Below are 16,407 nucleotides of genomic sequence, written 5' to 3'. Positions count from 1 at the left end.
TATGTAGGCTAATCCTGGCACAGAAAGATCCACTAACAGCAGTGTGTTGAACAGCCAATTACAGAGGGATATTAGTCAGAACATTGGGAGAACTCCCTGCTCTTCAAATAGTGCCATGGAAACGTTGACGTTTTCTTGAATAGGTAGACGCAGCTTCCTTTTGATGTTGCAGCCAAAGACCTGCACCTCTGGCAGTGTAGCACTGCCACAATACTGCAATAGGCTGGCAGCTCAGACCATGTGCTCAAGTCTTGGACTGGAGCATGAACCCAAGACCGAGAGCCAGAAGTGAACTCGCTCTGATAAGTAGAGAATAAGATGGACAAATGTTCCATAGGATCATGTGTACAGAATTATGAAGGGTTTTGAGAGTAGACAGGGAGAGACTGTTCCCACTGACGGAGGGTCAGTAACCAGAGGACACAGACTTAAGGCAACAGGCAAAGGAAGCTGAGGCAACAACAGGAGAATTGTTTTTTTCTGCTGTGAGTTATGATGATCTGGATTGCACTGCCTGAAAGGAAGATGAAAGCACTCTAACCCACCCCTTCCCCTTCCCTCTCTCGTCCCCTCTTCCCCCACTCTCTTGCCCCTTTCTCACCCCCATCTCCCCCCTCCCCAGTTGCCCCTTCTTCCCCTCTCTCTCCCCTTCCCCTCCACTCCTTCTCCATTCTCTTCCTCAATTTCTCCCCCTTCTACCCTCCCTCTCCCCTTCACACATCCCTCTCCCCCTTCTTCCCCTTCACACACCCTCCTCCGCTTCTTCACCTCCTGCTCCCCCTCCCCATCTTGCCCCTCCCCCTCCCCCTTCTCCCCTCTCTACGCCTTCTCTCCCTTTCCCGCATTCTCCCCTTCCCTCTCCCCCTTCTCCCTCCCTGTCCCCCTTCTCCCTCTCACCTGCCCCCCTTCCCACCTTCTCCCTCTCCATCCTTCTCCCCCTTCTCTCTTCCCATTCTCCCCCTCTCTCTTTCCCTTCTCCCTCTCTCTCTTTCCCTTCTCCCTCTCTCTCTTTCCCTTCTCCCCCTCTCTATTCCCCCTTCTCACCCTCTCTCTTCCCCCTTCTCAGCTCTCTCTCTTCCCCCTTCTCCACCCTTCTCCCCTTTCTTCCCCTTCACCCCGCACTTCCCCCTTCTCCCCCTCTCTCTTTGCCCTTCTCCGCTTTCTTCCCCTCCCCCTTTCTTTCCCCTTCTCCCCTTTTCCCCCTTCTCCCCCTTTCTCTTCCCCTTCTCCCCCTCTCTCTTCCCCTTCTCCCCCTCTCTCTTCTCCCTTCTCCCCCTCTCCCCCTCTCTCTTCTCCCTTCTCTTCCCACCTTCTCCCACCTTTTACCCATTTCTCCACCATTCTCTTCCCCCTTCTCCCCCTTTCTCTTCCCCCTTCTCCCCCTCCCCCCTCTCTCTACCCCCTCTCCCCCTCTCTTATTCCCACCTCCCCTATCCCCCCCACTCTTCCCCCTTCTCCCCCTCTCTCTTCCCCCTTCTCCCCCACTTCCACCTTCCACCCCCTCTCTTCTCTCCTTCTCCATCTTTCTCTTCCCCCTTCTCCCATCTCTCTGCCCCCTTGTCCCCTCTCTTCCCCCTTGTCCCCCTCTCTTCCCCTTCTGTCCCGCTCTCTTCGCTCTTCTCCCCCCTCTTCCCCTTCTCCCCTTTCTCTTCTCTCCTTCACCTTTCTCTTCCCCCTTCTCCCCCCTTTCTCTTCCCGCTTCTCCCCCTCCTCCCTCTCTCTCTACCCCCTTCACCCCCTCTCTTATGCCCATCTTCCCCTTCCCTCTACTCCCCCTCTCTTCCCCCTTCTCCCCCTCTCATCCCTTTCCCCCTTCTCCCCCTCTCTTTGCCCCCTTGTCCCCCTCTCTTCCTTCTCTCCCGCTCTCTTCGCTCTTCTCCCCCCTTCCCCTTCTCCCTCTTCTCTCCTTTTCCACCTCACTCTTCTCCTTCACCCCCCTCTCTTCCCCTTCTCCCCCTCTCTCTTCCCCTTCCCCCTTTTTCCCTTCTCCTTCTCCCCTCTCTTCTCCCTTTCCCCCTTCTCCCCCTCTCTCTTGTCCTTCTCCCCTCTTCCCCCTTCTCCCACTTTCTCCTCCGTCTTTCTCTCCATTCTCCCCCTCTCTTTCCTGCCTTCTTCCCCTTCTCCCCCTCTCTCCCACCCACTCCCTTCCCCCTCTCTCATCCCCTTCTCCCCCTTTCTCTTCCCTGCTTCTCCTGCTCTGTCTTCCCCCTTCTCCTCTCTCTCTCTCTTCCCTTCTCCCCCTCTCTTCCCCCTTCTCCCCCTCTCTCTTCTCCCACCTCTCTACCCCTTCTCCCCTCTTCCCCCCTTCTCCCCTCTCTCTTCCCCTCCCCCTCTCTCTTCCCCCATTATCATCCCTCCTTCTTCCCCTTCTCTTCCCCTTCTCCCTCTCTCTCTACCCCCTTCCCCTCGCTCTAACCCCTTCCTCCCCTCTCTACCCATTCTCTCCTCTCTAATGCCCATCTCCCCTTCCCCTCCCCCTTCTCTTTCCCCTTCTTCCCCTCTCTCTTCCCCCTCTCCCCTCTCTCTTCCCTCCCCCTCTCCCCTCTCTCTTCCCCCCTTCTCCCCCTCTTTCTTCCCCCCTTCACCCCCTCTCACTCCCCTTCCCCTTCTCCCCCTCTCTCTCCCCTTCCCCTTCTTCCCTCTCTCTTCCCCCTTTTCGACCCTCTCTTTTCCCCATCTCCGCCCTTCTCCCCCTCTTTTCTCCCTTCATCCCCCACTTCCCCTTCTCCCACTCTCTCTTCCCCCCTTCTCCCCCTCTCTTCCCTCCCCCTCTCTCTTCCCCCTTTCTCATTCCCCCTTCTCCTTCTCTTCCCCTTCTCCCCCTTCATCCCCCCCTTCTCCCCTCCTCCCTCTCTCTACCCCCTTTCCCTCTCTCTTCCCCCCTTCTCCCCCGTCCCCTTCTCCCTCTCTCTTCCCCTTCTCCCTCTCTCTTCCCCCTTCTCTCCTCTCTCGTCCCCCTTCTCCCCTCGCTCTTCCCCTCTTCTCCCCCTCTCTCTCTTCCCCCCTTCTCCCCCTCTCTCCCCTCCTTCACGCCCTCTCTCCCCCAATCTCGCCCTCTCTTCCCCATTCTCTCCCTCTCTCTTCCCCCATCTCCCCCTCTCTCTTCCCCCCTTTTTGACCCTCTCTTTTCCCCTTCTCCCCATTTTCCCCTTCACCCCCCACTTCCCCCTTCTCCCACTCTCTCTTCCCCTTCCCACTTCCCCCCCCTCTCTTTGCCCCCTTGTCCCCCTCTCTCTTCCCCTTCACCCCCTCTCTCTTCGCCCTTCTCCCCCTCCTCTGTCCTTCTCCTCACTCTTCCCTTCCCCCTTTCCCCCTTCTCCCGTTCGCCCCCCTCCCTCTCTTACCCCCTTCTCCTCCCTCTCTCTTCTCCCACCTATCTCTTTCCCCTTCTCCCCCTCTCCCCCTCTCTCCTCTCGCTCTCCCCCCTTCTCCTCCCTCTCTCTTCTCCCGCATCTCCTCCCTCTCTTCCCTCTTCCCCTTCTCCCCCTCTCTTCCCCCTTCTCCCCCTCTCTCTTCCCCTTCTCCCCCTCTCTCTTCCCCTTCTCCCACCCTTTTCCCCTTCTCCAGCTCTCTCCCCCTTCTCCCCCTTTCTCTTCCCCCTTCTCCTCCTCTCCTTCTCCCCCTCTCCCCTTCTCCCCCTCTCTTTGCCCCTTGTCCCCCTCTCTATCCCCTTCTCCCCCTCTCTCTATCCCCTTCTCCCCCTCACTCTTCCCCCTTCTCCCCCTCTCTCTTCCCCCTTCTCCCCTCTTTCTCCCCCTTCCCCCTTCTCCCCCTTCTCCTCTTCTCCCCTATCCCCCCTCTGTTCCCTCTTCTCCTCCCTCTCTTCCCCCCTTGGCCTCCCTCTCTTCTCCCGCATCTCTCTTTCCCTTCTCCCCCTCTCTTTTCCCCCTTCTCATCCCTCTCTCTTCCCTCTTCCCCTTCTCCTCCTCTCTTCCCTCCTTATCCCACCCTTTTCCCCCTTCTCCACCTCTCTCTTCTCCCCCTTTCTCTTCCCCCTTATCCCGCTCCTCCCCCTCCTCCCACTCTCTCTACCCCCTCCCCTCTCTCTACCCACTTCTCTCCCTCTCTTATGCCCATCTCCCCCTTCTCCCCTCTCTTCCCCATTCTGCCCCCTCTCTCTTCCCCCTCTCCCTTCTCCCCCCTTCCTCATTCTCCGCCCTCTCTCTTCCCATTCTCCCCCTCTCTCTTCCCCATTCTCCCCTCTCTCTTCCCCATTCTCCCCCTCTCTCTTCCCCCCTTTTCAACCCTCTCTTTTCCCCTTCTCCACCCTTTTCCCCCTCTTTTCCCCCTTCACCCGCTTCACCCCCTACTTACCCCTTCTCTCCCACTCTCTCTTCCCCTTCTCCCTTCTTCCCCTCTCTTTGCCCCCTTGTCCCCCTCTCTCTTCCCCTTCTCCCCTCTCTCTTCGCCCTTCTCCCCCTCTTCTCTCCTTCTCCTCCTCACTCTTCCCCTTTCCCCCCTTCTCCCCTGCTCCCCCTCTCTCCTCCCTCTCTTCCCCCCTTCTCCTCCCTCTCTCTTCTCCCGCTCTCCCTTCTCCCGCTCTCCCCCTTCTCCTCCCTCTCTCTTCCCTCTTCCCCTTCTCCCCCTCTTTCTTCTCCCCCCTCTACCCCTTCTCCCCCTCTCTCTTCCCTCCTCCCACCCTTTCCCCTCCCGCCACCTACCCTTTCCCCCCTTCTCCACCTCTCTCTTCCCTGTCTCCCCCTTTCCCTTCCCCCCTTCTCCCCCTTTCCCTTCCCCCCCTTCTCCCCCTCTCTCCCCCCTTCTCCCCTTTCTCTCCGCCCTTCTCCTCCTCTTCTCTCCTTCTCCCCCCTCTCCCCCCTCTCTTTGCCCCCTTGACCCTCTCTCTATCCCTTCTCCCCCTCTCTCTTCGCCCTTCTCCCCCTCTTCTCTCCTTCTCTCCCCTCTCTCTTCCCCTTCTCCCCCTCTTTCTTCCCCTTCCCCCTTCTCCCCCTCTGTTCCCCCTTCTCCTCCTCTCTTCCCCCCTTGTCCTCTGTCTCTTCTCCCGCATCTCCCTTCCCCCTTATCCTCCCTCTTTCTTCCCTCTTCCCCTTCTCCCCCCCTTATCCCACCCTTTCCCCCTTCTCCCTTCTCCCCTTTCTCTTCTCCCTTATCCCGCTCCTTCCCCTCCTCCCACTCTCTCTACCCCCTTCCCCCCTCTCTTATGCCCATCTCCCCCTTCACCCCCCTCTCTTCCCCTTTTTCCCCCCTTCTCTTTCCCCTCTCCCCTTCTCCCCCGCTCTTCCTCCTCTCTTGCCCCTTCTACCCGCTTCCCCATTCTACGCCCTCTCACTTCCCCTTCTCCCCCTCTCTCTTCCTCCCTTCTCCCCCTCTCCCCCTTCTTCCCATCTCTCTTCCCCCCTCAACCCCCCTTCTCCCCTCTCTCTTCCCCCTCCCCCTCCCCCTTCTCCCCTTCTCCCCCTCTCTTCCTCCTCTCTATCCCCTTCTCCCCCCTCCTTCCCCATTCTCCTCCCTCTCTCTTCCCCTTCTTCCCCTCTCTCTTCCCCTTCTCCCCCTCTCTCTCCCCTTCCCCTTCTCCCCCTCTCTTCCCCCCTTCTTCTCCTCTCTCTTCCCCCCTCTCCCCCTCCTCCTCTCTCTTAACCCGCACCCTCTCTCTTCCCTTCTCCCCCTCTCTCTTCCTCCCTTCTCCCCCTCTTCCCCCCTCTCTTCTCCCCTTCTTCCCCTCTCTCTTCCCGCTCTACACCCCCTTCTCCCCTCTCTCTTCCCCCTTCTCCCCCTCCCCTTCTCCCCTCTCTCTTCCCCTTCTCCCCCTCCCCCTTCTCTCTACCCCCTTCTCCCCCCTCCTTCCCCATTCTCCTCCCTCTCTCTTCCCCTTCTTCCCCTCTCTCTTTCCCCTTCTCCCCCTCTCTCTTCCTCCCTTCTCCCCCTCTCTCTCCCCTTCCCCTTCTCCCCCTCTCTTCCCCCCTTCTTCCCCTCTCTCTTCCTCCTCTCCCCCTCCTCTCTTCTCCCCCACCCTCTCTCTTCCCCTTCTCCCCCTCTCTCTTCCCCCCCACCCTCTCTCTTCCCCTTCTCCCCCTCTCTCTTCCCCCTCTCCCCTTCTCCCCCTCTCTTCCTCCTCTCTACCCCTTCCCCTCTCTCTCCCCCTTCTCCCCCTCTCTCTTTTCCCCTCCCCTTCACCCCCTCTCTCTTCCCCCTCCCCTCCACCTCTCTATCCCCTTCTCCCTCTCTTTCCCCTTCACTCCCTCTCTCTTTTCCCCTCCCCTTCACCCCCTCTCTCTTGCCCCCTCCCCTCCTCCTCTCTCTTCCCCCCTCCCCTCCTCCTCTCTCTTCCCCCTTCTTCCCCTCACTCTTCCCCTCTTCCCCCTCTCCCCCCTCTCCCCCTCCTCTCTCTTCCCCCCCACCCTCTCTTTTCCCCTTCTCCCCCCACCCTCTCTCCATCCTCTCTCTTCCCCCCCACCCTCTCTCTTCCCCTTCTCCCCCTCACTCTCTCTCTTCCCCTTCTCCCCCTCACTCTCTCTCTTCCCCTTCTCCCCCTCACTCTTCCCCCTCTCCCCTTCTCCCCTCTCTTCCTCCTCTCTACCCCCTTCCCCTCTCTCTACCCCCTTCTCCCCCTCTCTTATGCCCATCTCCCCTTCCCCCTTCTTCATCCTTCTCCCCCTCTCTCTTCCCCCTTCTCCCCTCTCTCTTTTCCCCTCCCCTTCACCCCCTCTCTCTTCCCCCCTCCCCTCCTCCTCTCTATCCCCTTCTCCCCTCTCTTCCCCTTCTCTCCCTCTCTCTTTTCCCCTCCCCTTCACCCCTCTCTCTTCCCCCCCTCCCCTCCTCCTCTATCCCCTTCTCCCCCTCCTTCCCCATTCTCCTCCCTCTCTCTTCCCCTTCTCTCCCTCTCTCTTCCCCCTTCTCCCCCTCTCTCTTCCCTTCCCTTTCTCCCCCTCTCACCCCCTCTCACCCCCTTCTCCTCCTCTCTCTATCCCTTCTCCCCTCTCTTCCCCCTTCTCCTCTCTCTTCCCTTCCCCTTCTCCCCCACTCTTACCCCTTCTCCCCTCTCGCTTCCCCCTTCTCCCCCACTCTTACCCCCTTCTCCCCTCTCGCTTCCCCCTTCTCCCCTCTCTCTTCTGCCCTTCTCCCCCTCTCTCTTCCGCCCTTCTCCCCCTCCCCTCTCTTCCCCTCCTCGCTCTCTCTCTCCTGCCTTCCCCTCTCTCTACCCCCTTCTCCTACTCTCTTATCCCCATCTCCCCCTTCTCCCCCTCTCTCTTCCTCCTTCTCCCCCTCTCTTCCCCTTCTCCTCTCCCTTCTCTTGCCCCTTCTCCTCTCCCCTTCTTCCAACTTTCTCTTCCCCTTATCCCCCTCTCTCTTCCCCCTCTCTCTTCCCCCTTCTCGCCCTCTCTCTTCCCCTTCTCCGCCCTTCTCCCCCCAACTCTCTCTTCCCCTTCTCCCCTCTCTCTCTTCTCCCCTCACCCTCACCCCGTCTCTGTCGCCCCTCCTCCCTCCTCGCTTTCCCTTCTCCTCCGCTCGCTCTCTCTCTCTTACCTCACTCTCCGCCTTTATTTCTCTCCACTCTGCTTCCTCCACGCTCTCCCTCTGTACCCACACTGGCCTCATGTCAGTTTGACCGACTGTAACCCTGCAGCAATAAACATGTCAATATTGTCCTGCACACCGCGAATCGGAGGATCTGAAAATCTCCTTATCCAATTCCACATGTGCCGCACACGTCAAATTCACCTCGAGGGTCGTGGAGAGAGAAGTTACAATGAAAAAGTTAGTTTGCAATCGCATCAGTAACAATCTCCGAGAAACTGATACAATTCGGAAACTGACCTGCAACTAACAAGATGATCAGAGAGCGGGTTAAACTGCAACAAAAACTCCACTCCGATCTTTAACCAAGTTATTGCATTTTTAAAGAAAGTTGTATTAAACTCAAGGACTCACCTACTTGATAGCGAAGCAATGCGTCCTTGAAGCCGGGTCGAATAGCAGACACTGTATACAGTATGTGTGTGTGTCCCAGTTGCTGGAGTATTAAATCCACCGCTCACATGACTGCTGAGAGATTTCTCTGTGAATAAAACACAGGGACTGTAGTAAAAAGGCTCGACTGCTTCTGCTGTTCCCATTGGTTTGTCAGTGTTCCTGGGGGACGGAGCACAGAAGCTCTCAAAGCATTTTTCTTAAATATTTATTTTGCAAAATAATACAGATATTGGCTAGGTTCCACCCGGCTTGTATGTGTGTATTATATTACTCTGAGCTCTCCCTCCCTACCAACAAAAACATTAAAAGGTGATCACGGGACAAGTGCTTCCCATGCCTTGATAATGTGTTCAGCAAGTTGCAATGTAAAGCTCTTTTTAAAGGGAATTTCTGGCATTGTGGTGATTGTTTTAATGTATGTGTATTTAATGTATATTCCCTCTCCCCTCATAGGATTTACAGGGGTGGAGAGACAGGAGTGAATGAAGAAATCATTTCTAACCCTAACCATACCTAACCCTAACCCTAAGGCTGTTTTTAATTCATTCTTGGCATGTGGGTGTTAGTGGCATTTACTGCCCAGGATTCTAGAAAGAAAGAACTATTTTGTGTTTAGGTCACACCTCAGCTCAGAAACATGATGCTGTGTATTCCAAAAGCCTTCACAAGGTAACCCAGGCTGAGGGTGGATACTGAGCAGGAACCAAGGGTGGATTTCACGCACAGGCCTATGGGGCACTCAACTTGACACCCCCTCTGCAAATATTACCTCCCCTCGCCAAGACTCCTGCCCATCCCCATGCCCCCAACTCACTCCTGTTTCTCAAATAATTGTCCAATCCTCAGTTGAGCTTCAGACTTTATGTCCTAACTATCAGTAAAACCTTTCATTTCACCCCTGACTCTCTGCATCTTCAGCCACACCTCCAGCGCTGTTAACACCCAGTCACCATATTGTGCTGCATTTGTCAGTGTGTCCTAGGGGCTTGCTCATGGATTTTGGGAATTTGTTGGTGTGTTGTGCTTGGTTTGCGGGAGTGTTAGGCCAGAATACTGTGATGGCTCTGCTGCTGTTACTCACAGATTTGTGTGAGTGTGATGAAAAGCTTGCATTTCTATAGTGCCTTGCACAACCTTGTGACATCCCAAAGCACTTTACAGCCAATGAAGTACTTCTGAAGTGCAGTTGTTGTTTTAATTGATGTAGGAAATGCAGCAGCCAGTTTACACAGTGATTTTGTGCTAAGTTTGTGGAGTGCGACTTGAATCCACAAACACGGTCCTCGGGAGGACCACCCACAATTCGGCCCCTTTAAATGACTGCACATGTGTGGCCAAGCAAAGAAATTAAAAGGAGCTGCACACTTAAAGAAATCACCTGCACACTGGGAAAAGAATTGTAGATTCATAGAATCATAGACTGGATACAGCACAAAAGGAGGTCATTCGGCCCATCATGTCCATGCCAGCTCTCTGCAAGGGCAACTCTGCCAGTCCCAGTGCCCCACCCTTTCCCCACAGCCCAGTAATTTCTTTTCTCTTCAGGATTAAATTAAATTAGGGGGAACGCTGCCACAACCTACTGACTGAGGCAAGAGTGCTCGCCACTGAGTCCCAGCTGACAGTGTATTGGAGTAATTGGGAGGAGACTAGAAGTGCTCAGTTTACTCTGTGTGTGAGAGCCTTTGGTTAGGGAAAGGAACAGTTTGTATATCTTATCAGTTCAGTCAGTTGACTAAGATTATGACTGTGGCTGAAGGCAGGAAGGGGAGTCGGTCACTCGTGTGCTCTGCATCCAAGGCAAGGCCATTCAAAAACAAATCATTCCCAATAAATGCCCTCTAGCCCGTTCCTCTTATCAGCCACTGCTGGTTTGTAACAATCACAAGTGTGTGTTTAAATGAACTTGCACCGTCGCCTGCTCTCACTCCTCTCCCAGGATGCAGTCGACCTATTTTCAATCTCAGACTTGACAGCACTACTCCCTGATTTATCTCAGAATCTGTCCCCATGTTTCTCGTCTTGGTAATGTCCTGCATTTAAAGTGCTATTTGCTCTGCTGCTTCTTGAGGTTAGAGTAACTGTTCAGTTCTGATCACTGCACCTCAGGAAGGATATTGTCCTTGCAGAGAAAGCAATTCAGATTCACCAGGCCTAAAAGGGTTAAATTGTGATGACAGGTTATATCGACTAGGCTTGTATTCCCTGGTATACAGAAGATTCAGGGGTGATCTAGTTGAACTGTTTAAGATGATTAAACCATTCGCTAGGGTCGATAGAGAGAAACTATTTCCTCTGGAGGAGGAAGCTCAAAACAAGGGGACAGAACCTTAAAATTTGAGCCAGGCCGTTCAGGGGTGATGTCAGGAAACACTTCTTCATATAAAATGTCAGTTATGGCTCAGTTAGTAGCACACTTGTCTACTGAGTTAGAAGGTTCTGGGTTCAAATGCCACTACAGATATTTGAGCACAGTAGTTTGGGCTGTACAGAGGGATTCCTGCACTGTTGCTGATGAAAAGTTAAATGAAGCACTGCCTTCTCTCTCAGGTGGATGTAGACAGTCCCTTGGTTTACCTTGAAGAAAAGTGAGGGGGTTCTCCCCAGTGTCCTGGGCAATATTTAACCCTCAATCAACATCATGAAAGAACAGATTATCCAGTCATTATGATACTGCTGTGTTTGTGGGATCTTGCTGTGTGCAAATTGGCTGCCATGTTTTCTTCATTACGACAGTAACTACACTTAAAAAGTACTTCATTGGTTGTAAATTGCTTGGGGATGACCTGAGGTTGTGAAAGGTGCTAATTAAATGCAAGTCTTTCTTTCTTTCAAAGAGGCATGGAAATCTGGAGCTCTCACTTCCCCAAAAAGCTGATGAGATTGGGAGTCAATTGCAAATGTCAAAACTGAGATTGATAGATTTTTGTTGAGTGAGGGTATTAAGGGTTATGGAAACAAGGCAGCTAGTTGAATAGGCTTGAGAGGTTGAATGGCCTCTCCCTGTTTCTCTGTTGCTATGCATTGGCCCTTCACCTAAAACCTTCCGAAGGCAGGTACACAGTTTCACAAAGAAACCAGGAGTGCTTTAAAATCTAAAATCATCTCTGGGCCATGGGTATATTTTTAATTTGGGATGTGAGTGACGCTAACAAGATTGACATTTAATGTCCATCCCTAATTACCCTGAGAAGTTGGAGAAGAACCCTTTTTCCTGAAGTGCTACCAGTGGTGAAGGTGTTGATACAATGCTGATTGTTATTCTTTCTGGTGGTTTGATACAACGGAGTGTCTTCCTCGGCTACTACAAAGGGTAGTTAAGAGTCAACTGGGTTGGTGTGGGACTGGAGTCACATATAGGCCCAGACCAGATAAGGACGGCAAATTTCCTTCCCTAAAGAATATTAGTGAACCGGTTGGGTATTTTACGACAATCCATCAGTTTAAATTCTCAAACTGCTAGGTGAGATGTGAACTGACACTTTGAGGATGAATTGTCCAGTAACATAGCCAACACAACACCGTGCCTAATTGATTGTTCTGATTCATCAAACATTTGAGTACATTTTTCAAATGTTGTTCTTGCTCAGGTTACATCACTTTGATAATCTCAATTTAAATCCATTCTTAAACTTCCTCAAGGAAAAACTGTTAAACTCCTTCCGTAATGCGGCAGGTAATATTGACTGCAAATTGTTCCATTTGAGAGTCGAGTTAGTATTAAGTGCAAAGAACAAAGAACAAAGATAATTACAGAACAGGAACAGGCCCTTCGGCCCTCCAAGCCTGCGCCGATCCAGATCCTCTATCTAAACATATCGCCTATTTTCTAAGGGTCTGTATCTCTTTGCTTCCTGCCCATTCATGTATCTGTCTAGATACATCTTAAAAGACTCCATCGTGCCCGCATCTACCACCTCCGCTGGCAACGCGTTCCAGGCACCCACCACCCTCTGCGTAAAGAACTTTCCACGCATATCCCCCTAAACTTTTCCCCTTTCACTTTGAACTCGTGTCCTCTAGTAATTGAATCCCCCACTCTGGGAAAAAGCCTCTTGCTATCCACCCTGTCTATACCTCTCATGATTTTGTACACCTCAATCAGGTCCCCCCTCAACCTCTGTCTTTCTAATGAAAATAATCCTAATCTACTCAACCTCTCTTCATAGCTAGCGCCCTCCATACCAGGCAACATCCTGGTGAACCTCCTCTGCACCCTCTCCAAAGCATCCACATCCTTTTGGTAATGTGGCGACCAGAACTGCACGCAGTATTCCAAATGTGGCCGAACCAAAGTCTTATACAACTGTAACATGACCTGCCAACTCTTGTACTCAATACCCCGTCCGATGAAGGAAAGCATGCCGTATGCCTTCTTGACCACTCTATTGACCTGCGTTGCCACCTTCAGGGAACAGTGGACCTGAACACCCAAATCTCTCTGGACATCAATTTTCCCCAGGACTTTTCCATTTACTGTATAGTTCACTCTTGAATTGGATCTTCCAAAATGCATCACCTCGCATTTGCCCTGATTGAACTCCATCTGCCATTTCTCTGCCCAACTCTCCAATCTATCTATATTCTGCTGTATTCTCTGACAGTCCCCTTCACTATCTGCTACTCCACCAATCTTAGTGTCGTCTGCAAACTTGCTAATCAGTCCACCTATACTTTCCTCCAAATCATTAATGTATATCACAAACAACAGTGGTCCCAGCACGGATCCCTGTGGAACACCACTGGTCACACGTCTCCATTTCGAGAAACTCCCTTCTACTGCTACTCTCTGTCTCCTGTTGCCCAGCCAGTTCTTTATCCATCTAGCTAGTACACCTTGGACCCCAAGCGCCTTCACTTTCTCCATCAGCCTGCCATGGGGAACCTTATCAAACGCCTTACTGAAGTCCATGTATATGACATCGACAGCCCTTCCCTCATCAATCAACTTTGTCACTTCCTCAAAGAATTCTATTAAGTTGGTAAGACATGACCTTCCCTGCACAAAACCATGTTGCCTATCACTGATAAGCCCATTTTCTTCCAAATGGGAATAGATCCTATCCCTCAGTATCTTCTCCAGCAGCTTCCCTACCACTGACGTCAGGCTCACCGGTCTATAATTACCTGGATTATCCCTGCTACCCTTCTTAAACAAGGGGACAACATTAGCAATTCTCCAGTCCTCCGGGACCTCACCCGTGTTTAAGGATGCTGCAAAGATATCTGTTAAGGCCCCAGCCATTTCCTCTCTCGCTTCCCTCAGTAACCTGGGATAGATCCCATCCGGACCTGGGGACTTATCCACCTTAATGCCCTTTAGAATACCCAACACTTCCTCCCTCCTTATGCCGACTTGACCTAGAGTAATCAAACATCTGTTCCTAACCTCAACATCCGTCATGTCCCTCTCCTCGGTGAATACCGATGCAAAGTACTCGTTTAGAATCTCACCCATTTTCTCTGAGTCCAAGCATAACATTCCTCCTTTGTCCTTTAGTGGGCCAATCCTTTCTCTAGTTACCCTCTTTCTCCTTATATATGAATAAAAGGCTTTGGGATTTTCCTTAACCCTGTTTGCTAAAGATATTTCATGACCCCTTTTAGCCCTCTTAATTCCTCGTTTCAGATTGGTCCTACATTCCCGATATTCTTTCAAAGCTTCATCTTTCATCAGCCGCCTAGACCTTGTGTATGCTTCCTTTTTCCTCTTAGCTAGTCTCACAATTTCACCTGTCATCCATGGTTCCCTAATCTTGCCATTTCTATCCCTCATTTTCACAGGAACATGTCTCTCCTGCACGCTAATCAACCTCTCTTTAAAAGCCTCCCACATATCACATGTGGATTTACCTTCAAACAGCTGCTCCCAATCTACATTCCCCAGCTCCTGCCGAATTTTGGTATAGTTGGCCTTCCCCCAATTTAGCACTCTTCCTTTAGGACCACTTTCGTCTTTGTCCATGAGTATTTTAAAGCTTACGGAATTGTGATCACTATTCCCAAAGTAGTCCCCTACTGAAACTTCAACCACCTGGCCGGGCTCATTCCCCAACACCAGGTCCAGTATGGCCCCTTCCCGAGTTGGACTATTTACATACTGCTCTAGAAAACCCTCCTGGATGCTCCTTACAAATTCTGCTCCATCTAGACCTCTAACACTAAGTGAATCCCAGTCAATGTTGGGAAAATTAAAATCTCCTATCACCACCACCCTGTTGCTCCTACATCTTTCCATAATCTGTTTACATATTTGTACCTCTATCTCACGCTCGCTGTTGGGAGGCCTGTAGTACAGCCCCAACATTGTTACCGCACCCTGCCTATTTCTGAGTTCTGCCCATATTGCCTCACTGCTCGAGTCCTCCATAGTGCCCTCCTTCAGCACAGCTGTGATATCCTCTTTGACCAGTAATGCAACTCCTCCACCCCTTTTACCTCCCTCTCTATCCCGCCTGAAGCATCGATATCCTGGGATATTTAATTGCCAATCATGCCCTTCCCTCAACCAAGTCTCAGTAATAGCAATAACATCATACTCCCAGGTACTAATCCAAGCCCTAAGTTCATCTGCCTTACCTACTACACCTCTTGCATTAAAACAAATGCACCTCAGACCACCAGTCCCTTTATATTCATCATCTGCTCCCTGCCTGCTCTTTCCCTTAGTCACACTGACTTCATTATCTAGTTCCTTACAGGCTTTTGTTACTACCTCCTTACTGTCAACTGACCTCAATTGGTTCCCATCCCCCTGCCACATTAGTTTAAACCCTCCCCAACAGCGTTAGCAAAAGCACCCCCAAGGACATTGGTTCCAGTCCGGCCCAGGTGTAGACCGTCCAATTTGTAATAGTCCCACCTCCCCCAGAACCGGTCCCAATGTCCCAAAAATCTGAACCCCTCCTTCCTGCACCATCTCTCAAGCCACGCATTCATCCTGACTATTCTTTCATTTTTACTCTGACTATCACGTGGCACTGATAGCAATCCTGAGATTACTACCTCTGAGGTCCTGCTTTTTAACTTGGCTCCTAACTCCCTAAACTCTGCTTGTAGGACCTCATCCCGTTTTTCACCTATATCATTGGTGCCTATGTGCACAATGACAACTGGCTGTTCATCCTCCCCCTTCAGAATGTTCTGCAGCCGATCTGAGACATCCCTGACCCGTGCACCTGGGAGGCAACATACCATTCGGGAGCCTCGTTTTCGACCACAGAACCGCCTATCTACTCCCCTTACAATCGAATCCCCTACGACTATAGCCCTTCCACTCTTTTTCCCGCCCTTCTGAACAGCAGAGCCAGCCACGGTGCCATGGACCTGGCTACTGCTGCCTTCCCCTGGTGAGCCATCTCCCTCAACAGTATCCAAAACGGTATACTTGTTTTGGAGGGAGATGACCGCAGGGGACTCCTGCGCTGCCTTCCTGCTCTTTCTCTGCCTTTTGGTCACCCATTCCCTTTCTCCCTCAGCAATCCTAATCTGCGGTGTGACCAATTCACTAAACGTGCTATCCACGACCTCCTCAGCATCGCGCATGCTCCAAAGTGAGTCCATCCGCAGCTCGAGAGCCGTCATGCGGTCTAACAAGAGCTGCAGTTGGACACACTTCCTGCACGTGAAGGAGTCAGGGACATCAGCCATGTCCCTGAGCTCCCACATTGAGCAAGAGGAGCATGACACGGGTCTGAGATCTCCTGCCATTTTTAATCTTAAGCTTAACTTAGTTAAATGAAAAAGGAACGAAAAGTTTTTACCAATCACGATAAAACCAGAGAAATAGAAAAAGCCTTACCTTATAAACACCCCACCGAGTCCTTTTTTTTTGGTTAGAGGAGGAGGGCGGGTGGGAGACACGACAAGTGTGGTGTCTCGGGTTCAGAAACCGCCCAAATATATAGTGTTTTACTTACCCAGCAGCCCCCTGGCCTCCGCCGAAAAACAAAAGGAAATTAAGTTTACTTTCAAACTGACCTTCCCAGCTGCTCACTCGCTCACACTCTGCTCCCGAAAAAGCTGCTGCAATGAAAGGAAAGTTATTTTAAACCGCCCAAATATATAGTGTTTTACTTACCCAGCAGCCCCCTGGCCTCCGCCGAAAAACAAAAGGAAATTAAGTTTACCCAAAAAACAAAAGGAAATTAAGTTAAACAAAGGCTAAATACTATGGATGCATAATCCCGGGCTGACAATCCCAGTGCAGTACTGAGGGAGTGCTACATTGTCAGAGGTGCCGCCTTTCTGCTGAGAAGTTAAAGCACAGGACACAATTCTGAGGAAGAGCAGTGGGAGTCCTCTTCAGGGTCCTAGGGCCAATATTTATCTCTTGACCAACATTATCTGGCCATGATCACATCGCTGTTTGTGGGATCTTGCTGTGCGCAGATTGGCTGCTGCATTTCCAACATTACAACATTGGCTACACTTCAACAGTACTTCATTGTCTGTAAAGTGCTTTGACACATCCTG

General features: G+C 52.0%; 1 protein-coding gene across 4 annotated transcripts in view; it reads right to left on the bottom strand.

Moving 5' to 3' along the window:
* Nucleotides 1-8,037, bottom strand: part of klf15 (Kruppel like factor 15) — a 27,268-nt gene extending 19,231 nt beyond the window's left edge. Inside the window, exons 1-2 of one of the 4 annotated variants that reach the window (XR_010977000.1) lie at nt 7,891-8,037; nt 7,486-7,579 (exon numbers count right to left, since the gene is read on the bottom strand). The gene's annotated coding sequence lies outside the window, so the exon portion shown is untranslated. The remainder of the gene's footprint in view (nt 1-7,485; nt 7,580-7,890) is intronic. The other 3 variants (XR_010976999.1, XR_010977001.1, XM_068052199.1) reach the window with 3 other exon arrangements.
* Nucleotides 8,038-16,407: the final 8,370 nt, after the last annotated feature.

Source organism: Heterodontus francisci, chromosome 19, assembly GCF_036365525.1.
Source record: "Heterodontus francisci isolate sHetFra1 chromosome 19, sHetFra1.hap1, whole genome shotgun sequence".
Lineage (NCBI taxonomy): Eukaryota > Metazoa > Chordata > Chondrichthyes > Heterodontiformes > Heterodontidae > Heterodontus > Heterodontus francisci.
This window is presented reverse-complemented; position numbering and strand designations above follow the sequence as displayed.